Raw genomic sequence first — 25,104 nt, forward strand, 5'->3', positions numbered from 1 at the left:
ACACACATACACACCCACACACACTCACACACACCCATACCCACACACACACCCATACCCACGCACACAGACCCACACACACTCACACACACCCATACCCACACACACACCCATACCCACCCACACCCATACACACACACACAGACCCATAGCCACCCACACACACACACACTCACACACACATACACCCACAAACACACCCATACCCACCCACACACACACACATACACCCACACACACACCCATACCCACCCACACCCATACACACACACACAGACCCATAGCCACCCACACACACACACACCCATACCCACCCACACACACACACATACACCCACACACACACCCATACCCACCCACACACACACACATACACCCACACACACATACACCCACACACACACCCATACCCACACACACACACACCCATACACACACACACCCATACCCACCCACACACACACACACCCATACCCACCCACACACACACACACACCTATACACACACACACACACCCATACCCACACACACATACACACACACATACACCCACACACACACCCATAGCCACCCACACACACACACACCCATACACACTCACACACCCATACACACACACACACACCCATACCAACACACCCATACCCACCCACACACACGCAAATTAGGTATCTATGTATTTATGGAGACTCTCTGTTTATTTCTATAGGCAAAACCCTAATCCCAGCTATGATAACCTTAATTCCAACCCAGTGCTAAACTTAACTATGAATAACCACGCAATACACACAACCTTTAGGCTTTTGTAGTTTTTTGATTGCATCCACAAATTTTTATAAAATTGAGGTTATCTTTGTGGGTACTGAAAAAATGTCCCCACGAAGTAAAAGGTTACGGGCTTTTATCACATTGCAGGGAAATCTGATCCCCATAAAGTAATGTTTACAAAAAGGTACAGGCATGCACACGCATTCACACACTTTAAACAGTTGAATACTCATCTTGGCACAAAACCTATACAGAATTATACACAGAACATAACTGTCCTCAAGATATTTTGGTCTACAACCTTCTAGTGCTGTACAGTATTGCTGAGAATGCCAATAGTGTCAACATGAAAATATGCTGAAATATAATACAAAACAAAGAAACAGTCAGCATTTCATTTCATATCAAAAGCATCATTTGATTTTTATGTCATGAGTGTTTAATGCATTGTTCCATTGATTACTGCAAGCCACAGGTCACCTACATAGATGGATAAGATCTCTAGAGTCAATGTTATTGAAGCTACATCTCTTTGATACAGTGAATAACCAGCTTACATTCAGAATTCTAATTCACTTAAAGTAACCTCCCCTAACGTCTCAGTTCAAGGTTGAGTGGCCAATATATTTGACATTTTCTCTAATCAAATCAAGTTTCAATTTAATCATGTGTATTTATGTATAGAGAAATTAGTGTTATTGCATGCCAGTTACACACAGACAAAGAACTACAGTGAACACGGTGAACGTGAGGATTAATGCATTACTACAGCTCAGCTAACAAACACCGTGGTCGTGCTTTAGTGGCGTTGTGTAATTTCAGTGTAATTTCACACATTTTAGCAAAACAAAAGCTATAAGGGACTGAAGTACAGAGGAATAGTGACACAATCCTTGCAACGGTTTCCTTCATATTATTAAAACCAGTAAATCAACAAATACACACATATTGAACATGCAGCCACTTGTCATGGGGAACTTGGAGACTATTCTGGAGCACAAGGCTGGGGATGCACTGGACAGGAAGCCAGTCCAATACGGGGCAGATACACACATGTCCTTTGGGTAAATTAGAGGTACCAATTTACATGAACGCATATTTTTTGACTGTGGAGTGATTTGGGAGAACTGAGAGCAGGAATGGGATTCAAATGCTGAGCATCAACTCAATGAATGGCAATACTTTGCTTGAGGAGATACAAATACTACTTGGTAGTGGCTCAGTTACTACTGAAGTACACACTAAATATAGCAGCTACTTGAGATAAAAGATTTGTCACAGTTCATTAATGATCAACAAACATGAGATCAGCATTTCACTTGTGTTATTCATGACACATATTCCTACAGTAGTTCACAAAAAAAAAAAATTGCAGAATTAACAGATGTGGTAACTAATATAGCAACTCCTTGGGATAAAAATTACATCATGATTCATGATGAATTAACACGAGATTAGTATGTAACTAAGATTTAGTTTGTTATTAGTTAATATAAGTAAGAGCATAATGCTATATTATTTGTGCCTCCTCAAATGTTACCCAGTGAACATAACCAGTAAACTTTGCCCTCTTTCTGTGTCCTGTGTGCAAATGACTAGGTCCCTGTACTGAATCTACAGTTAGCACTATCTATGGCTTCGAAGGCCTAGTGTCGTCTGTCTAGATCTGTTTTCCAGTGTTTTCTTCCAACTTTTTGTCAGTGGGGAATAAAAAAATCTTTTCAGAGACAACAATAATAATAAAAACAAACTGCTTGCTCTTCACATCTTTCTTTGCTGTTAATTAGCCTAAAACCGTAGAGGTTAGTGGCTCCGAAAAGCAAAAAGCATGTCACTTCCTTAACATACCTAAAAGAAAAGTTCAACCTTCAAACAACATTTATTGTGACGAGATTAAACTCCTATTAATTAAAGTTTTTATTTAATGCACGTTTAGGCGACGCTCCTTTAGTGTCAAAGGCAGAATAGCGTGCCTTCAAAACTAATAATCAAGTCGTGATCAAAGCTAGCGAGATTTTTTTCAGCTTTTAATCAGTTATCGGAATGGTATAGGCACGAAACAGCAAGAGATTACGTCTTTTTCATCTGTTTCTAAACCGGGGCCTTTTTACCATTCAAGGAAAGTCTGGGTGATAAGGAATAACAAACGAGAGAGAAAGAGACGTTTGCTAATGAATGCCTGCGGATACTGCTCTGTATACGCGCTTCTGTGACAATACGCAGCTAACATCAGATACGGCACCAAGCTCCGTTGCGATCAAACAGAAACTCCGGTGAAACTCTGGGCGGGGTCTTGCCAGGCATGGCATAGCAGGAAGTACCCATGAAGCCGCTGGTGGGTGCGTTTGGCTGCCAAATTCACTGAGTCTGCTAATGATTGCCATGCACACAGGCAATACACAGAAATGGAAAAAGGACTATTACATAAAGCAAGTGATGGTGGTAAGTAAATATGCTGAGAAAAAACTTATATAAGGAATATATAAAAACATAGATGGGAACACTGGGGTAGTGCAGTGGTTAGCACGGTTGCTTCACACCCGTGGGATGTGGGTTCAAGCCTTCGCTAGGGTTCCTTGTGCATGGAGTTTGCACGTACTCTCCGTGTCGTCGGGGGTTTCCTCTGGGCGCTCCAATTTTCCTCCACAGTCCAAAGACAAACTGAGGTTAATTGGATTTGCCAGATCACCTGTAGGTATGCATGAGTGCGTGTGCCCTGCGTTCGGTTGGCCCCTCATCCTGGGTTGTCTCCCTCCTTGTGCCCATAGCCTCCAGGATGGGCTCTGGACCCTCTGTGACCCCGAATAGGACAAGCAGTTTCAGGAAATAAATGGAATGAATGAGTAGAAGGGAAAAATAAGTTCCTATTTGTATTATGGTTAGTTATAAGTCTTTGGTGTATGATATACGCAGAAAAAACTCTGTACAATGTATAATGATGAGATTTTTATACTGGATGATGAATGTACAAAGTTAAAGCTAATTAATATTCCCTTTAGCTCTTTAAGTCCAACAGATAACAACTTACTAAATAAAATGTACTACAAATCATGTCACTATTACTGTCTAACATGAACCCACTTCCCATGGCTGCTTATCCAACGTGGTGGCTAAGGAGGTAAGTGCAGCTGCCTTGGCCTTCAAACCCTCCTCTGCTTTGTGTGTGGAGTTTAGGCGATATCTCCTTGTTGCAAAGATTTCTCCAGGCTAAATCCAAATATATGCAGCTGAATGAATTAGCATCTGTATATTCCATCTAGGGTGTCCTTTGCCCTGTGATGGACTGGCATCCCATCCAGGGTGTCCCCTGCCTTTTGTCTTTTGCCATCTGACGTGGACCCCAGGACCCCCATGACCCTGCAGTAGATTGTCGTCCCACCAGAATTGCAAATTTGACATACACGGTTTCAGTTGTTCGCAAGTAGGCTGTGACAAATTAAATGGAAACAGTTTTGGACAACATGTAAGCGAAAACTATATAAATAACACTGTAAATGATTTGGATCACATATAACTATAATCCATCCATCCATCTTCTGTACTTGCGTCATGATTGTGGGAGGAGGGGCTCTCCTAGAAGCTATAGGTGCATGACAGAAATTCACTGTGATACCACATATAAATATTAGTGTTAATTAATATTTGTTAGTGTACATGCATGCTACATGAAGTTCATTTTGGTTTAAAAAAAATAACCTGTGGGATCTACGCATCTTTACGCCAGACATTATTGGCTCAGCAGCCAGCCTCACTCTCGTTAGCAGTCTCTGTAACCATGGAATTGCACATCTCACGTCGTCTATCCCTGGCGAATGTCAAGTGGTGACTCTGTATGTAACTGGAAGATGGACGGACAGTTATCCAGTCTACGGTTCTGGGGAGCCTGAAACCAGTCCCAGGATGGCAATACCCTGAATGGGATGCCAGCAATTAGCATTAATAAGCGGAGGCAGCAGTAGTACATGTCATTTTGCTCTTTTTGCTGTAGATTCCCAAGATTACTGTGTTTCATTGTATTTTCTGTGTATGTCTGTATTTTTCGCTCCTGCCATTAAACTCAATATAGTTTGCAATCACATTATTTGATTAAATCTATTTACAAGATGTTAATAGATATTCTTAGCATGAATCAGCAATTGGTTTACATTTAAAATAACTTCATTATTGACCAACTCTGTTGTTTTACAGTCTTAGATATGGCATAGGGCATCTATATACATATTTACAATATTAAGTACATATAACAAATTTAAGTAACTATCAGACTGTTACAGTTTTCTGTATCAATGAAGAGGCATTTAAAATAATATCTAAATACAGGAATATTGGGATGACAAAATCTGTTTGAAATGCAGAAAGCCGGGCCTGTGTGATGGATTCCATGATGTGGAGCTAATACATCTGTCCGGAGGATGTAGGAACATAATCCTGCAATCATGCAATCTGTGTCCACCTACAGGAACTAAGCAGAAAGCTGGGCTTCAGTGAAAGGTCCTTGTTTCATTTTGATTTAGAAAGAATGATTGGATTACACAACGTTTTCAAATACATTCAACAGGCAGACAGATACTTTAAACCGTACTTTAGATAATGACACGACCACTGTGATAACCAAGAATGATGGATAAAAATATGTCTGAGAAAGAAAATACATTATAATGAAATATATCCGCATTAAAGGAATATGTAATTGTGAAACAACAACAACATTCTTCCATTACATGAGTGAATGATAATTATATTGCATTGAGTACCGCTGAACATCTAAGTGCATTATTTTCTCAGTAAGTACATTAAAGCTAAAGTTACTTTTCTTTCAGAAATATACTGATATTTGAATATAGATCTTTGATTACTCAAAACATTTTGTCGAGTAGCATGGTTACCACATCTGTCGTTATTCTACCGTGATGAGAGTATCGTTCCTGTCGTTTTAATTATTAGAATTTCTACTTCTGTTGCTGCCCAGCGCCGTAAACCTCACCTTCTTCACTCTAAAATCATAGAAGTTATGATTCTGATATTCTGAGCTCCGAGACAGAGAATGTTCTCTTCTTCCTTCCGGCCCTGACATCGTGCCCCCAGTAAAAAAAGGAAAGAAAATAAAACCCAACCAATTTTTATTTGTCTTCTACACATTGTGTGTCATACTCATAGATGCAGAGACCATCAATAGCCAATTATCCAAGCAAAGTAGAAAGCCTGAATGTCAAATACAAGGACTGTGGATTGAAAAACCGATAATAACCATACTGTAAATGTGATACTGCTGGTATTTGTGTTTTGGTTTCATTTTTCCAATTTACTTTTTTCAATTATTTAGATGTACATTTAGATCGACAATTAATATTTATAAAGCTGAATATTATGTGGTTTATCTCTGGGATTTTTGTGCATTCCACAACAAATAGTGTAGTAATTCATTGTTTTTTCCAACCACCTAAATATTAAAATCATTTAGTAATTTTATGTAACATGTCCTTTTATTTATATATAAAATGTGTGTGTGTGTGTGTGTATATATATATATATATATATATATATATACTGTATATAGACACACACACAATGGCATTATAGCTTTTTAGCTGTCCGTGAATTTCAATTTGCTACTGATTCACCAGGTATCACCTGCTACAGAAAAAAATTAAAAGACCACTCTATATTTTTAAAGAAATCCACTTTTTTAAATCCTGGTTTAACCGTGGTTCTGCTGACAGAAGGTTACGCTGAGCAGCAGGTTGTTTCCGGGTTCAAAATTTCTAAAACAGCAGGACACAAGCACAAGGTGAAGCAGGAGACACTGGGAGTGACCAGAAACCAGTCAGGTAGAGGGCAGGAGTGACTTTCTAATGCCACACAATTTCTCAAGAATCGTTGGAGGACATCAAGTGACCTTCAAAAGGAACAGGAAACATTAAGTGCAGGTGTGAAGTGCACTGCTAGGACAGTTTGTAACAGGCTCCTAGATGCAGGACTGAAAGCAAGAAAAAAGCCTTATTTTTGCAAACTGCAGTCTGGTTTCATTAATGAGGAACAGAGAAGAACCAGGCTGCAATTGGCAAAATAAATATACATATGTATATATATTATTCACAAACATACACCCAGGAATTGAGCAAAAAGTGAAGCAAAAATTGTCCAAAGCTGTATATTGTTCTTCAAACATAATTTGTACTATAGAAGTTTTTAGTTTACCCTCTAAATGCCTTTGAAAGACAATTTCATTTTTTAAAGGTTTGATTTTTTTGTTATATGTTTGATTGAGTGCAGTTATAAAACACATACAAAAGTTGGCAGTATGTGGTTTGAATTAAAAATCATTTATCATATCATTCTATCACATCCTAATCCTACTATTTAAGTCAATATAAACCTATTTATCTTTTTATCGTTTCAAAGTCTTATGTAAGTGCCTTGACCGTTTTACTTTTCAAGCAACAATTCTTCATAAAAACACAGATAATTTTATATCGGACTGCCCCATTACCTTAATTAGTTGTCCTCATGAAAGATTTACAGTCAAAATTTCAAATTCCCATTGGAACGTCCTCTCCATTGTATTTTAATTATACGCAAAAACTTTGTTTTAATTCACACTGTGATTTTTACGTAATATTTTTTGTTAGAATACACAAAACAACCCATCTGTCTTTTCTAAGCACTTATCCAGTAAAACTGTCACGGGCCGAGGGCACAGGGTACAGGGCAGGGGTACATCCTGGATGGGATGCCAGGACATACACGCTCCATGGACAATCCAGAGATGCCAGTTGGCGTAACTGCAAGATTTTGGAAAACAGTCAGCTTTCTTTCAATAGATGGAAAAACTAAAGAAAACAATTGACAGTGAAAGTTATCAAATTCACAAACAGCCATTTTTAAATAGTCAGGATATCTAAGTGTTGGATCTTGAGGATTAAGATCATGTTAGGAGAGAGACACTTAAAGTAGAAAATAAAGTCCACTCTGGCATCACAACAAAATTTTTTATCACGTGAACTGGAACCAGACTGGACACTGATCTGAGCTGATTGAGACTATTGTGTTTCTAACGTTTCAGCCTCATCCTCTAATCTTTTAGCAGATTGTTAGTGGCAGTCGTAATAAAGTGTGATTGCTGAGGTACAGTCAGAGCCATCGAGGGACAGGAATACCACAAGAGATTCAGGGGGCCTGGCTCTTGAAAGGGGCACTTAAAATACATAAAATAACAGGAAAAATTTGGGGGGGGGGGAGTAGGTTGACATTTTATCAGGGGACCTAGAATTTTCAGGTACACTCCTGGGTGCACTGATTGACTCTGAATCCCAGAGTTTCCATGAGTAACTTAATGTGCATACAGACAGATTCCCTGCAGTGAACTAGTGTGATGTGCAAAATGCATCCTGTCCAATGCTGCCATTACAACAAGCAGCTTGTTTGAGAGTCTATAATTTTCTTTTCAATGTGTCATTTTTTTCTAGTAATTATTTTTTACTCCCTTTTAAATTAATTTGCGCATAATCTGCGAAATGCACATTTAGATATTATATTTTAAAATACTGTCTCATTTGAATTTCCATATTTTCTTTCTACTTTCTACTTTCTCCCGAACACGCAAATATACCGATGAACCTAAACATTACGACCACCCCCACATGAAGCAAATAATATTGCGTCGTGAAAACAGTGCATGTGAAGATCTGGGATGTATTAGAAGGTAAACTAACAACTGGTCCCGTTAGTCGACGTGTTAAATGCAGAAGATCTGGGTGATTTTGAGTAGGACTCCGGCAAGAAACAGATCTCTGTCACATGTTTTTGGACACAGAGCAAAATCATCTTACAGTATGTAAAAAAGTCAACGCACCTTTTTAATTAAATATGGTGAAAATCAGAAACACTAAAATAATAATGTCATTCTTGCATTTTATATGACATACCGTAATATATAATACATTCTGTGTACCGGAATTCTGAAACATTGTTTGTACTAAGATTTTCATTAAAATCCCATTTATTTCCCACTTCTTGTCATTCACATGTATATTTTATTCCGAAATCCTTTTTCATGCATGAACTCATTATAACATTATCATTTTATACGTCAGTTTAACAGTGTCTGAAGGCACAGTACTGACCGTTCGCTATATGTTGGTATTACACACAGACTGAAAGAGAAGAATTATTCTGAACTGTCATGCATGTTTTGAAAAGAAGCTTGGTTTACAGTTATTTTTTTTATAATTTGAGAAAATCTACCAAATATCAAGTCAGTATACTGTAATAATGGTGTCATAATGTGTAATAGTAAGAAGAACTGTTTAATTTCATAATGTACAGCATGTTTGTATAGTGAGGACTGATTTGTTAAGTAACAGTGATGATATTCATGCTCAACTGCAATTAGAAGCACTATAATTAATTGAAATTAAGCTGCAAGGTATATATGGAGACCTGGAGTGTCACATTATTTTGATAGGATTCTTAGGAAATATAATAACAATCAAAGTGTTACAATAATAATGATAATAATTACAATAACAACAACAACAACAATAATAACAATGATAATGATAATAACAATGATAATAATTTTAATAATGACAATATGCAGAATCCAGACCAGGTGGATTGAAAGATGGATAGATGGATGGATGTAATAATAAAATGGCTTACAGATTAACAATGACATAAATGTCATTGTAAAAGTGCATTATGCACAGTCAATAAGAAAACTAGAAACTGCTTTTTTCGTTGATGAATTGATTGTTCACTCACACTAAGAAGAAACAACAGGCGGCTTGTGCCTTGCATTGTATTATTAAAATTACACTCCTCAAAAAATTGATTGCATCTGGGAGGTCCTCAGCATGATGCTATTGAATATGAACACAGACACTTTCAGTTTGATGTTTCATTTAGAGGCTTAAGTAAGGCTTGACTGAATATCATACTGAATAACATCTAAAACTTGTGTACATTTGTGTCCACTTTCTCTCTAGATTAACCTTTTTCTATACAGGAGATTAAATCCCAGAATATGTCACCATTACTAAACATCCCATAACGTTTATTCTTTTAATGTATATTTAATTTTTGTGTGACCAATATAAGATAAGAATGCATTCACACGATAAAACAACACGTAACTAGTCTTCTGGAATAGCTAAGGAAGCACAATTACAGTAGGTACAGGTCCTGCAGTAGTAGAAAAAGCAGTGAAATAAGTCGTTCTAAAATCATTTTGAAGATTCTTTAATCGTCAATCCATGACTAACGTCATAATTTATGTCACTAGTCGATTCCTTCTAGTCTCTTCACACCTTTTACAAAAATTGATTCGGCAGTGGTCAATAATCTAACAAACACGTGAAACTCAATTCACAGCAATTGCTAATTCACTTTAAGGACAGAAAGTAGATGGATCTTTGGACTTAATGTAATGGTACAAACACAGGGAAAGTGCATTAAATGATCAAATGGTTCACATTATTGACTCAAGTGTCTCAGATCGTGCATAGCTTTTCCTTTGCTCTTGGGATCCTGCAGACAACGTTTTAAAATTGGTTCTTGGTTGACAGACGTTATGTACTTGAAATCACATCATTTTTTTGTTTTCCTCTTTAATGCAAGTATTATATTGTACAGATGAGTACGTAGGCCTCTGTGCCTAATGCAGCAATCATTACGATGGCAGTTACAAGTGGTATTAAGAGAAAAAAAACAGTTAAGTTTTAACTAAAACTTTGTGGTGGTGCATTTAGGGACCAAAGTTACATCCATCTTTCATGCAATTGGGGATGGAGGTGGGCAAGACTGGTATACTTCAGGGAACCATCCTGTCCCCTTGTGGAGCAAGGCAAACAACCTACCCCTCAACATCAGCAAGACAAAGGAGCTGGTGGTGGACTTCCAGTGTAACAGGGAGCCCCTGAGACCTGTCACCATCCATGGGGAGGAAGTGGAGGTGGTGAAGAACTACAAGACCTGGGGGTCGACCTGAACAGCAGACTGTATGGGGCGGGCAGCACAGCAGCACTGTACAGGAAAGGCCAGAACAGGCTGTGCTTTCTGAAGAGGCTCAGGTTGTTAATATGTCTGACTGCTGTGCATGTTCTATCAGTCCATAGTGGCCAGCATGATTTTCTACGCTGTGGCCTGCTGGGGACGTGCCATCAGTTCAGGTGATGCCAGACGCATGAAGGAACTCATCAGGAAGGCCAGCTCCATCACAGGACTGACCCTGTACCCACTGGAGGCAGTGGTCAGAGAAGAGGATGCTAGCGAAATTGAACAATATTATGAACAATTCTGCCCGTCTGCTCCAGGGGGCACCATGCTGGAGCACATTTAGCCACCGGCGTGTTCCACCATGGTGCGCTAAAACGCACTCCGGCGGATCGTTCCTGCCTGCTGGCATCAGACATGACAAAGATCGTTCTCAATGTGCCGCTCCCCGTCCACAGCCATAACACGTCAGGAAACATCTCGTCTTGCCACAATACAATCTGGTCCTTTCCGTTATAACTGCACATGATTCATTTGCTCAAAATTCTTAGTCTTATTTTTAATTTTATGTCATCTTTAGTATCACATTCTGATTTTCTGAATATTTCATTTATTTGTGTACTGTGTACTATTTAATCTGTTTTAACTGTGTTTACTTAGTTTGCACTATGTGACTGTCTTTGCAATTTGTCTGATTGGCGCTATAAGTATTTTCATCTGTGCACTATGCTGTCGTATGCGCCAGAATTTCCTCCTGATAAAGTTAATCTTAATCTTAAATTAATCTTAATCTATCCAGTGTAAGGTTATGATGAACCTTGATGAGCCAATCTCACGAAGCCCAATGCATTAGGCAGAGGACACCACCGGAGGATGCTCGTCTACCACAGAGTGCATTCTCATACACTACATACCATTTCCATCCGTTCTTCTGACTTCCACCTGCTCATCCTAGTGAGGAACATGGAGGGGTTCTGGAGCGGGCAACATGAGAAACACGGGCATACTCCACACGGGACGCACAAACACCATAGACAATTTAGAGATGCTAATTTGCTTAAGTGCCAGTCTTAGGGTGTCATGAGGAAACTGAAGTACCCAAAGGAAAGGAGAACCTGCAAATCTTCACACATGCCATGCAGAGGTGAGATTCAAACCCCCAACACTGGAGGTGAGAGTCAACAGTTATGGGCAATTTAGAGACTGATTTTAATAATCAAACACAGCAATGATGTGCAAATTCCATACACCAAGATGGGACTAGAAGTCAAATCCACAAACTAGGATATGTGAGGCAGCAGTGCTGTCAAATGAGCTACAAGCCTCTCTCCACTCACATTTCAGATCTGACGATAGGTGCAATTATTTGCAGAGAGTGGGTGGCGAAGGATTCACACCTGAAAATTGTTATGGGAGGAACAATCACTTCTAGCTTAACATAGGTGTTAGGGCAACTTTTATGGTCATTTAAAAATAATAAATATTTTAAAACTAAGTTGCCTGTTTTTGCTCATCTTATTTTATGTAAAAAAGAACCAGTGTTTCCATAAACATGTCAAATAATATTTACAAATAATAATAATGCAAGTAACATAATAAGTGTCACAAAGAGGTGTGAGGGAGGGAGTGACAATCGAGAGTGTGGCTTGATAGCAAACAAAGTGGGGAAGGTTTATTGACACTGAACTTGGCAGGAAGGGGAACCGCGAGGGGTCTAAACTAACAATAGGAAAGGCAAAAACAAGAGGTAAGAAGGGTACTAAGCACCAGAGAAGGCTGAGGAAAGCAGAAGAAATGCCCCCAACACTGTCTGTACATCTGGTTAAATCACAGGAAACAAACGCATTCAACGACTGTCAGAATATCAAAGTCAGTGCAAACACATATAGACATAGAGGGTAACTAAGCCAAGATGAGCCATACAAATTAACCAAACACTAGGAACAAAGAGCAATACAGAACAGGTGAGGATAATTAACAATCACAAAGCAATAAAGACTCAAAGACAAGGGGATATTGGGAACAAAAGTTAAACAAGACTTAACTACAAAATTAGATACAGCATGAGCAGGGAGTTAGGGAAAATAATGGGGACTAAGAAAGGTGCTAAACAGTGAGGAAAGAACAGGATGACCAGTGACACCTGCTGGCCAAACAGGGAAAGGACAGATAGAACAGGGCAAGGCAGGGACTGATCCTCATACCTATAGAGGACAGTTTTCAAATGCACCACTCATTGCATATATGTGATGAAAAGCTGTTACACATACCATAGCTAGTAAACACGTTAAATATATACAACAACTCAGACACAAGTGCTTGATTTTATAAATGATTGTTTAATTGATTTGGCATCTTATGTCTGCCTGTGTAATGCCTTTGGCTCAAGTCAAAAGCCACCTTCCATTTAGGATTTAGAAGAATGTTTAATTCATTTCAAACAGCAAAGAGAACCTCTTTCCACGTTGTTATTATATACAGCAAATGGTTTCCTGCTTGCAGCATGAGTAATGGTACGATGCTGAAATATTGTCATGATGACAAATATGTAACACGTATTTCTAAAATACAAGCATTTTATACTCACCACATTATTTCATCCATCCATTTGCTTCTCCTATTCAGGGTTGTGGGGGTTTTGAGCCTATGGCGACAAGGCAGGGAACAATGCAGGAGGGGACACCAGCCCATTGCACAGCACACTCACACAAGAACTTTGGTCGCTCCAGTTAACCGAATTAATTTTTGTACTCAGGGGTGAAACCCGAGTACCCAAAGGAAACCCCATGACAACATGGTGAGATCATGCAAACTCTATGCACGTGAAGCCATGGTGGAGAGTTCAACCCAGATCCCAGAAGTGCGAGGCAACAATGCACTACCCTGCCACCCCACATTAACTTACCAGCAATCGCTGTAGTGTGTCAATGTCTGTTGTCAGTTCTGGTATTATTATTCACTGATCTTTAAATGTTATTTTAAGTTTGAGAGGTGCTAAGAATTACCTCAGGCTCTATCAGAAATGTGGTTGATACGCAGTACTTCAGATAAGTTACTGCATTCCCAGAATTCCCACGTAATATTTAAAATACCATAATTATACAGCATCATACAGAGCAATGACTGCCCACGCACCTAGAAGGTGTTTCTAAACACACAGTAATTGTACCATAACAGAGACAACCGTCGCTAAACACGGGTATTCACGGCGTACCACCAGGCCCAGAACACGGCCAATCAAATCGCTGCATTCTTAAGCATGCATATGTTTGACAGGTCGGCTGGTTACAGATGCCACGGCGTGTGCCATCCTTTCAGAAGCGAGGCTGTGCGTTGACGTGTGCGGCAGAGTGAGAAGGTGTAAAACGAGCATCGTTCGACGATGACTGAGGGAGCGATCTGTTTGTAACGCCGGGGCCTTCTTCCAATGAGCGGCTGACTAATGGCCGCATTTATTCACAGGCCATTTATCACAGTGGGAGCATAAACAAGCAGACAGGTATACTGCCGGCTCCACGCAGCTCTCCCACCTATTGGAGTTTAAGCTTTTAAAATATTTGTTCTACTCTTTTGTTCGGTAAATCCTGCTCAGATTGTTGTTGTTTGCAGTGTCTGAGACTGGGGCATATAGGCACAACATTGAGTTCTGCATATATAGCAAATACTAAAGAGATTTCGACTAAATCATTATGTAACATAATAGGGTAATAATAACTCTAGGTTGATCATTCAGCGATGCCCCATCTCCACACTTATGGTTTGCACATAATATACAACATGCAAGTCCATTTATACCTTGTTTGCATATTTCTGTTCTTTTGCTAATATAAAATAACACCGAAGTTACCCAAGGGGTGGCGCTGGGAGTCAGTGTTAAGCATTGTCTCCTTAAACCTCCAAGGCTGAGGGTTCGAGTTGTGGCCCCTCCCCGTGCAGGGGTTCTCAGTGCCCTCCAAAGGACTCTTGGTAATTGTCACTTGCTTTGCTGCTTACACTTCCTGGAATGGGCAGCAGGATAACTGTGACGCTGAACTGGAAGAGTGATTATAGACAACGGACGGCTGAAACATAAATCACACAGTATGACAAACATTATGATGTATCATAATTAGTACAAACATTAAGCAAAGCACAGATCATAAAATTGTCCACAGGCATTTAATGGTTCTAAGTCAAACCATTTTCGGAGATTCCCTTTAATTGTTCAGTTTTTGTTTTATATATATATATAAATAAAACAAACACACACACACAGATATACAGTATACAGCCACGGAAAAAATTAAGAGTAAAATTAAGATTTTTAAACAAGTCAGCATTTTTAAATTCTGGTTTAATCATGGTTCTGCTGGCAGGTTGCTTCAAGGTTCAAAATTTCAATGACAGCAGGACAGAAGCAGAAGGTGAAGCAGGAGACACTGGGAACAACCAGAAACCAGCCAGGTAAAGGGCAGAAGTGATGTTCTAATGCCAGAATGACCGTTAGCTTATCTGACAGTTTCTCATGAATTGCAAGGTGGCATCGAGTGACCTTCAAAAGGAACAGGAAACATTAAGTGCAGGTGTGAAGTGCACTGCTAGGACAGTGTGTATCAGGCTCCGAGAAGCAGGATTTAAATCCCATAAAACAAGGAAGAAGCCCTTCATTAATGAGAAACAGAGAAGAACCAGGCTGCAAGAGAAAAAATTAAATGAAATAAATAATTCATATACACACACACCTAAATTGAGAAATGAGTGAAACAAAAATTGTGCTGTAGTCTCTTAATTTTTTCTGTGGCTGTATATATACAAAAAATATTTTAAATACAAGATGACTGAAGTACATAAATACCTACAAGCCTCCTCCTGAAAAATGGAAGGTTAAGTAGAGATTTTATTTTTTTACTTTCATTTATTTATCAAATTCTTCTATCCAAAGTCTCTGGAGCAAGGTGCTTGCTGAGGGGCCCAATGGTGACATCACTCTGCCAACAATTAGAATTGAAGCGGCAGAGCTAGTTCAAGGCTATTCAGTGTTCAGATCAGATGAGAACAAGAAACACAATGCAACTGTCTTCAAGTCGTATATAATACATCTATTCTTCTGTTTTCAGTAATCACTAGGGTCATTTCTAAGGCCATGTTGGCCAAAAGCCTGTTGTGAGAAGCATAGAACATACGGCCAACCGGTACTACAGCAAGCTCAGTCACTGACATGCCATGCACATATTAGAGTCATCAGTTCACCTGCGTAGCATGGCATTCCTCCGCACTTAAAAAAATAGCTCAAATCTACTTGCAATATGAGATTATATTCAAAATTGTGACGAGACGTTGATGTGAGTCCTAGTGGCATTTAGGGTTTCTTTTTTTTTCAGCGACAAAAGCTGCCCGTTCCTGGAATCGGAACCCTGGCAGTAGCCTTACAGGCGACAAATTCACATATGGCGCAGGCTAAATTTGCGGGTCGTGTTTGCTGGGAAGGACACAAAGAGAACAAATGTTGTACAGGAAGGTGATACACCTACCTTTAAAATTAAACGTCGTTCAGTGTAAACCACGTTTCATTTTGAAAAACAATCTGACATATTTTAAATGCAGAGTCCCTCACTCCAACAGCCACTACACTTCATCTGATTCATTCTTTGTCAGCAGATCACCGATGGCTCTGCACCAGAGCAACATGAATGGTTACATATTTTAAAATAATAAACATTTGTGTAGATGCAGATTAAATACAAACAGAGTATAATACAAAACATTTGGGTTATTTTATTGAACCCTTCCAGGCTAACTAAATGGGAGGCAGAGGCAGTCCTGCGATATTGTAGAGCGAGTCATAGCATAGCTTCTATGGTCATGTGATCATAATATGGTCACATGGTCACAATAGTAGAGTGATGAAGCCGAATGCCAGGCTCACTTAACGAAAGCCTTTGGAACATTCTGAAACAGGGCATGCTTGCTTTTTTGCCTCTTTGAGCTAGAACACCCCTCCCATCCAAAAAAAAAATAAAAAATGCAAAACCAATACCAGATCAAAAGCAGCCCACAGGAAGTGCTGCCAAGCCGAGTCCTTTGCATAAGCGCACATGATGTTCAGAGCTCGATACATCATCCGTTATTGTGTCATGTATCAGCTTCCTCACCACCATCTGTGCTCAGTCACGGAAAATCGTTCCACTGCAGGACTAATACGATTCTCCCTCCAGAAATATCTGCATCGAAACAAAATTTTAATTCAAGTTGGTTTGTTTTTTTTGCTACTTTTGTGGAAATCTTTGGGGAATGTATATTTATTAATAACGCCATCTATTCCATTTCCGTTAACTTCCTTCACAAGGCAAAACAATCTGACATTATAATTTGCAGCTTATTATTATTGGAAAAACTTTCTTCAAAAACTGGTGCAGCTCTATCTTACCACTTTACTGTAGGTAAGAGTGGAGTCCATGTTCTGGTCACTAATGACTCACCGTCTCTCCCTCAATTAGCCTGCAGGTAACCATGGTAAAACCCTGAAAGGGCTCACGACTACGTCAAATGGATTTAAATGGCCGTGTCAACGGGCAGAGGGCATACCAAGAAGCACAGCAGCTTCCAGGCGGGAGACACGCTGTTTTCTTTAAGTGCCACATTTCAAAGGCATTAAAAAATGGCAGATTCAGATGCTTCCGCGAGCTGCCCGCTTATGGTCATCATCATCATCCGTCTACAGTCCATAAGTGCTTATTGAGTGCAGGGTTGGGGTTGAGCCTCGGTTCTATCCCAGGTATTGTGGGTCTCAATGCAGGGAGCACCTCTCCTGGGATGCCAGTTATATCTGGTTATGTCTTTACTATTGATTAAGGAACTTACATGTTATTTGGCTTCTGACGTGTTTGCCATTCTAACATATTAACAGAAGCTTTCTAATTCTGCACTTGCTCGATGTCAAAGAGACAATCTTCCCTACATTTATTCCTTGCATATCTACGGCTTCATGACGCCGAAAGCACAACGGCTTCTCGACTGGCTGAAATAGGGAAAACCACTCACAGCTGCTAAATTCAGGTCTGCATCTATGTAATTCCAGTTTAATGGATGTCTCCCGAGGGACCAGACTGCCACATGAAACAGCTTGTCATCCTTCAGGAAGGCTTTAGTTCTTAGGGACAGGACTTTGATTGAGATTAACTTTAATTAGGCTTAATGTCGGCTGCTTATTCATCTGTTTAATGGGATGCAAACAGAATGAGCACGGTGTCTTGTTACTACATGGGAAATCTAAATTAATTTTTGTTGTTTATTGAGTGTGTGTGTATATAAGGGCACTAATTGTTTGAATTTGATATATTTTGTATATAAATATTATATATACAGTTGTAACATATAAATAAAAATGAGTTTTAAAGACATTTTAATTACACCTTGCATCCCTTCCCCCGTCATTCTCTACCTTGTATCTGTTGCTTGTTTCATCTTATCTCTCGTTACAGGCCTTGTGTGGATCACCCCAGGTGCCTCTCGTCTGCTCCCTCGTCAGTAATGTATAAAGTGCCTCCCGGTCTCGAGCTCCCCAGTCACTGATGTCGCTGGCTGCATGTGCTCCTCAGTGTGCCCTGTGCTCTCACCTTATCTCCCTGCACTGTTTTGATCTCTTTTGGTCTGTTTTCTTTTCCCTGCCTGTATTGTAGTTTTCTTTAATAAAGCCCTTTTTGGTTGTCCCCCTACACCTGACTTAGTTTTGCCCGATGTGACAACAGTGTGTCAATTTAAGAGAGACAGACATATTAATGCCATGTAAAGTTGTACAAATAGTATTGTGGAAATGTCTTAGGCAGTCAAAGATAATTATGTATGTTCAGATGTAATATCATAGTTTCACGCCAACATCTGTCAAAGTATTCCAGCTCAGCCATTTAAAGTCACCATAGTATTTGCAGTAACCCTGCAAGATGCCCAAGTATTTGTCGACTCAACCTCTAGCGCACCAGTGGCTCATCATGTTATTTAACTAAAGATGTTTTTGAATTAAGTGAGCTGGTGGTGATATTTACCATGGAATGGCTGGGGTGCCCCTGAGGTGAGGTTTGTAGGTACATTTTTGTTACTTCTTACTATTATTTTGATACTGTTCGTTTGCATGTATTCTAATGTTCAATTGTATTTTTGCACAAATGTACACTCGCACCCCAGTAAGATTAAGATTAAACATTTGATTTGACTGCCTGCGACATTTGCACAGTACTGTGTGTCACTCAAATAAGACAAATAACTGATTAAAGCCAGAGAACCACAAAAATTTCATTAGTCTACAGCAGGATTTTACCAGCAGACATTTTAGTATTGCAGCTGTACCATTCTCTCAGAAAAGAAGGAAATAGCAAACCAGTCACCATGTCTAGCCATCACATCAAAGGTAGCGGAAAACTCAATCAATCCATTCAGCAGTACAAGCAAATACACAGTGTCAAGTAAGAAATTACACGGGGAAGAAAAGTGGAACGCAAGTTGTTTACCTGTTACTGCAACAGCACAATGGCAATGTTTAGCCTCTAATTTATTTATTTGACATGGGGAAGCATTCCATTTTCTCAGTGTGCTGTTCTATTAAGTAAGGCAAGTCGTGAAGATTTTCTGGTGAAACTCCAGGAAGACAGCCTTAAATGCAGACATTGGCAATGCGTAGCCAACAAATGTCAGTGTGTAACTGAATGCCCTGTGATGGACTGGTATCCCATCCTGGGTGTTTGCTATATTGTGCCCTGTGCTTCCTGATTTAGATTGTAGGCAAGAGTATCAAAGGGCGAATAACTCTTCAAGTAGAAAATATCATCAATAAATGAAATTTCATCTGTGAATGCAGAGATACTGTATGTAGACATTATAAGCCAAACAGCCAAGTATATACAGTAGGGGAGAGTTTTGTATTCGGGGGGTACAACTTAATAATTTAAATGCAAAGGTCAAGTTTTTTGGAGGGCACGAATTAAGCTAAATTTAATATTTAGGGGGCACACATCCCCTAATCCCACCTGGATCCTACATTCCTGGGAATGGTGTTTTTCCCCTCTCATTTTAAAGAGTCAAAGATGTTTATATAAGCTTTGTGTATTGTCGAAATGCCAGTAGTTTCCTTCAGAATGTCCAGATAGATGGTTCAGTGGGTGTTATTCTCAGGCTAACATTATAGATGCAGTGTGTCGGTGTTTTCTGAAAATCCTCTGCCCTCCACCATCAATAACAGGCTTTTGGAAGCAACCTGCATGATTTTCTCATTTCCATGCCACCCCCTCTGAAAAAAGGAAGTACAATTTCACATTCACAGTACAACATTCACTCTGTTCCTTTCTGGGCTGTGTTGACAAATCGCCAAAGCGTGCCTAAACTGTCACAGAATTCAAAGACAATCGCAAGACTTCAAACCCCCCCAAGACATGCATCACCTTATGTGTTGAAAGCAGCACTGTATGTCTTCACCTTCTCAGCCACTCCGAAATATCCCAGAATGCTTTGAGGAGCAGTGAAGCTCCACTATTTCGACAAAGCAGAAAAGCAAGAAAACTTCCAACCATAGTACAGCAGTTGAGGGCAAGTTTAAAAAGTCTGGATACATGATAAACAGTTATGTCCTTCTTCAGACAAACAAAGGGCACCCATGTTATATCAAAGAAAAAAAATGTATTATAATTTTAACCAGATAAGTCCTTGGAAGAGGAATGGGTTCGTTTAATGTTCATGCTATCTCCTTAAAATTCAAAAGATTAAATGCTTTAAAGGTGAGCAGACTACATCGCCGTGAAGGCCTTACCACAAATTATTTTGTCTAACAAAAAAAAAAAAAAGATTATTCTATAAATTTTGTAATAACGTTTAGATATCAGGGCAAGAAAAACGAACAGGACCCCAAACAGGAGACCAGAAAGCAAGGTACACATAAAAATGACTTTTTCTATCGGAGAGGAGAATAACGTGTTTATAAGTCTCTGAAGTAGAGGCTACGCCGTTGGCATGAGTCACACAGAAACTTATTTACTTCTATTTTTCAGTTCTCCAAGAAGGAGTGTTAGGAATGAGACTCAACAGGAATGGTGATTAACGGAAAAACACATTCTGCCTCAGCCTGCCACAGACTGGGCGGACACTCAAATCCAGATGGCTCCTTTTCTTGTCAGCAAGACTCAAGCTCACAGAAACATCACATACCTGGCAGGCTCCGACTGCTTTGTTCTTCGGGGGGGGGGGGGGGAGCACATCCACTCGGGGGAGACCACTGGTAGAGGGGACTTTCTTGTCAAGCGAGCAAGTGGTCTGGGGCATAAACATCTGGAAATGGGACAAAGCAAAAGAAGGTGGGGAGTTAATCAGCAGGGCCTTCGCATGCGGTGTGAATGGAACCGCAGTTAATGCGCCCAGCATGTCACTACACAGAGTTAAATTAGCTGCCTTTGTACCTGCTGCTCAGGTTCTTCCTTTGATAACAGCATGTGTGAAAGCCGTGCTCACTTTTTAACATAAACACTGAATCCCAGTGACATTCACTACATCTGCCCTCACATCCTCAATGACAGCACATTAGCCTTGCTGGTATGCTTGTGAAGCCATCTCATTGAACTGTATAAAAATGTCTGCCTCTCTTAAATCGACAATGAATAGCCAATGTGCATTTTACGACACAATGTACTGCAGCAATGGCTAAAAGTCAAAGTCTTAATACAGACAGCAAGACAATATAGCAGAAATTATGATAACACTTTACTTGAGGGGGCACAAATAATTCAATGATTCCGTTTCTACTTAAGCAGAAATCCATCCATCTATTTTCTGAAACTGCTTGTTTTATTGAGGGTCACAGGGGTCCAGGAGCCATAGTATGGGCACAAAGCAGGGGACAACCAAGGATGGGGTACCAACCCCATTGCTGGGCACACTCACACCTGCATGCAATTTGGTATCACCTCAGCCTGCTTTTGGTCTTTGGGGGGGATACCGGAGTACACAGAGAAAATCCTATGGTGACATGGGGAGAACAGGGAAATTCCACACACACACAGAGCCATAGCACAGACTCAAACCCTGGGCCCAAAGGTGAGAGACAACAGTGCTCATCACTGCACCACCGACAAAATACATTAACCATTATGACTGATTAATGATGACATGGGATCAGTACATAGCTAAAGCTTAGTTTCTGGTTGATTAATACATTAAGTAAGAGGATAATACTACATTATTTGTGCCTTCTCTAGTAAAGCGTTTCTGAAATTAGTGTTATTTATATGTAGCATTATGCTAAATTCTTCAACGGAATATTGCTTCTTCTCTTACTGATAACTTAAAAAGTATCTTGCTACTACAATGGCTTCTAGATCAATAAAGCTCAATAGAATGTATCTATTTATATGCAGATTTAATGAGAAATGTCTAGCATTTGTCTTGCGCCAAAACATATTCCAGGATTCAGGGTCAAAACAGAAGCTAAGTTCCAAACCAATTCAGATCAAGGGAAATCATAAGCGGGCCAACAGTTCAGAAACCAGAGGTCAATCAGTAGTGTAGCAAGCCATCAGTTCTGTAACAAACAAGCACAATACCTCACAGGGGGCCTCCTTCACAGATGATCCGTATGTCCCGCTACGGTTAATTAAGAAATGTGCAACAGGTGCGAATACTGGTGAGGCAGGGTGTGGTCTGGCTGGACGTGGCTGCTGGGGCAGTTTATCAGTTGCTTGGAGCCATTTTTCAGAGGTGGAATAAATGCTGGAAGACCGCAGATTACAGCCACACACATATCTGTGACCTGAAAGGTCCATAGATCCTTGCACTACTTATATTCTTTGCAATTAACCTTTCATGGACACATAATGATTAATGGGAAAAGGACTGAAACAAAAATACTAAAAAATAAAAAGCATTTTTGGTATATACAGCAGCACATCTAACCCTTGCACGTACATATATATGCATGCATACATTAAACATACAACACAAACATCTAAGAACGCCAGAATTTAACATGATCGGTATCTTTTATCGGCCGAGCAAAACAAAAAGCAGAAACACCGTCCATTTTTTTGGTTTTTCGTTTTTTTTTTTTTGCAGAAAGGTAAGATTTATAGGTCCACTTAAGATTTCTTACTCACTTCTCTTTCCTGCAGTGTTGAAGCCATTCCTTGGGAGTTTAATAAAACCCTTTTACGGCAGTGCCGGGGTTTGTGCTAACAGCATCATTAACGTGCCAGGATATTTCGCTGGGGCTTCTGAGCGGCCTCCGAGGCCGTTGCATCAGCAAATAACAGCTGGGAGCCAAACATGTAGCAAAGCCCATTTTCCCTCAAGCGGGCAGTTTCTGAAAGATCAGAGCTTTTTAAATGAGGAGAGACAGAAAGGTATAAAAAGGGGGATGTCTATACTGTATATGTATATACACGCTACATGTACATGCGATTTCACCAATAACCCAGTTAAAAAAAATAAAAAACTATAAATGTAAAGTATTATAAGCATATCAAGCATTAGTAGAATAATATCTAATAGGAATTTATAAACATTATCGAGGATGATTTCATGATTCAACATGATTTATTAGGCATGTGTGACAAGTACCCTGGGATGCTTACTCTTTGAGTTAAATCCAGTACAGGGAATGACAGTGTACAATAAAAGTACCAAACATAAGGAAGCATATGTGCAACATCACAGCGAAGACGCACACTGACTCATTATATAGTGCAGTTTTTGTGGACCTTAGTTTAAGGTACATTTGTAATTTCTTTATTCACTCAATTTAAGTCCTCAGAGTTTAAACTGTTTTTAGAACAGGCTGCGCATTGCAGAAAACAACTTACAGCGGAAGCAACATGCAAATTCCCAGGAGGCAACGGTCAGGGTATCTGCTACAAAACCACGGCTTACCAGGGAAGGTGAAACTTTGGTGGCAGATTGACGGGGCTGTCTTCCTCTTCCCGTGTCAGCCTCAGCTAGCCGCAATTACGCTCATCAAGATATAAAAATGAAAGAAGTAAGAGACAGAGCGGCTCTCTGATGTTTCTTTTGATGCCAGTCCTCTTTAGATCAGCGAGACTGAGACTGACAGGCAGAACACGATACAAGTGAAGGCTTTGTTTGCTTGTTTGCTCGTTCGCTTTTCATCACCCTTGAGAAACAGGAGCTGCTCCCTAAAAATGATCTCTGAGATTCTTAATGGGGAAGCATCAGGATTAAAGCATTCCCCTAGACTTTTTAGCCCAACTGGGTCAATCTTAACTCGCTTTGTATCCCCTGAAGAATTTTGGCTCAAGAAATTTCTCAGTTATATATCGACATATTATTATTGCTGTTGTTGTAATAATAATAATAATGCCCTTAATTATATTACATTAATATCATTGTCTCCTCTTATATGCTCATATAATTACTATAATGATGAAAACCTCCAGAGTAAGAATACAGTTTAGCTTTATTTTTTTTAAATAAGCAGCCATTAATCTCTAATCAGTTATATAGGAGCGAAATTGACACATATGAATCACAAGATAAGATTGATTATCTCCCTCACTGCCATCCACCTCTGTACCTGTTGCGACTTTGCTGGAGCATGAAGCGAGGAAACAGCAGTCAGGGCTGGGAAGTTGGGCGAAGGAAGGATTTTAATAGTAAAACAAGGAACACGACCCATCAGACACCGGACGGACGTTAGACTTCAATGACTGGACTGGGGAAAACATACCTAACGCAGACTTAAATACAAAGGACTAATCAACAACAAGGGGAAACAACTGGAAAACATGGGGATTCCACATGAGGTTGACGAGGGGGCGTGGCACACGGAAGGAGCGGACAATCGGGGCAGGATAGTACCTGCATTTGAATTTTCTTCCTCCAATTCTGTTTCAGACTTGCACCAGCAGTCCTCTTCCTCCAAAGGCCTTAAGGGTCAGGTCTAGTAGCCCGTTATGTTCTCTCCTCATTCGTTTCCTAGCAGGCGCATTGCCTTAACATCATTACTATTGTTATCTGTTATAATCTGCGATGGGCTGGCTCCCCTTCCTGGGTCGTTCCCTGCCTCATGCTCATTGCTTCCGGGATAGGCTCCGGACCCCCCGTGACCCAGAAGGATAAGCGGTTTGGCGAATGGATGGATGGATGGCTCTGTTATAATGAGTTACAATGTTGCAATGTTATAATGAGTAAGTTATTCTTCATGCTTCCAAACTCGATTCAATGCAGTGCCAACCAATTTAGCAGTATGTGGATGCCCTGGTCGGTGCAAATTTAGCGATGCATGCTGAACTTTGCCAGAGGCCGAGAGGTGAAAACACACAGATAATCCAGTGAATGATGTTGTCAGTCCTCGTTTACTGCAGCCATCGATACAC

At 39.9% G+C, this 25,104-nt stretch overlaps 1 long non-coding RNA gene across 1 annotated transcript; it reads right to left on the bottom strand.

Annotated features, from left to right (window-relative positions):
- Positions 1-10,847: 10,847 nt before the first annotated feature.
- Positions 10,848-13,398, bottom strand: LOC125705099 (uncharacterized). The gene is made up of 3 exons (XR_007381398.1): positions 13,350-13,398; positions 11,677-11,736; positions 10,848-11,006 (listed from the first exon to the last, which is right to left on the bottom strand). It is a non-coding gene; the product is annotated as an uncharacterized LOC125705099 (long non-coding RNA).
- Between the last annotated feature and the right edge of the window lie 11,706 nt (positions 13,399-25,104).

Source organism: Brienomyrus brachyistius, chromosome 12 (assembly GCF_023856365.1).
Source record: "Brienomyrus brachyistius isolate T26 chromosome 12, BBRACH_0.4, whole genome shotgun sequence".
NCBI lineage: Eukaryota > Metazoa > Chordata > Actinopteri > Osteoglossiformes > Mormyridae > Brienomyrus > Brienomyrus brachyistius.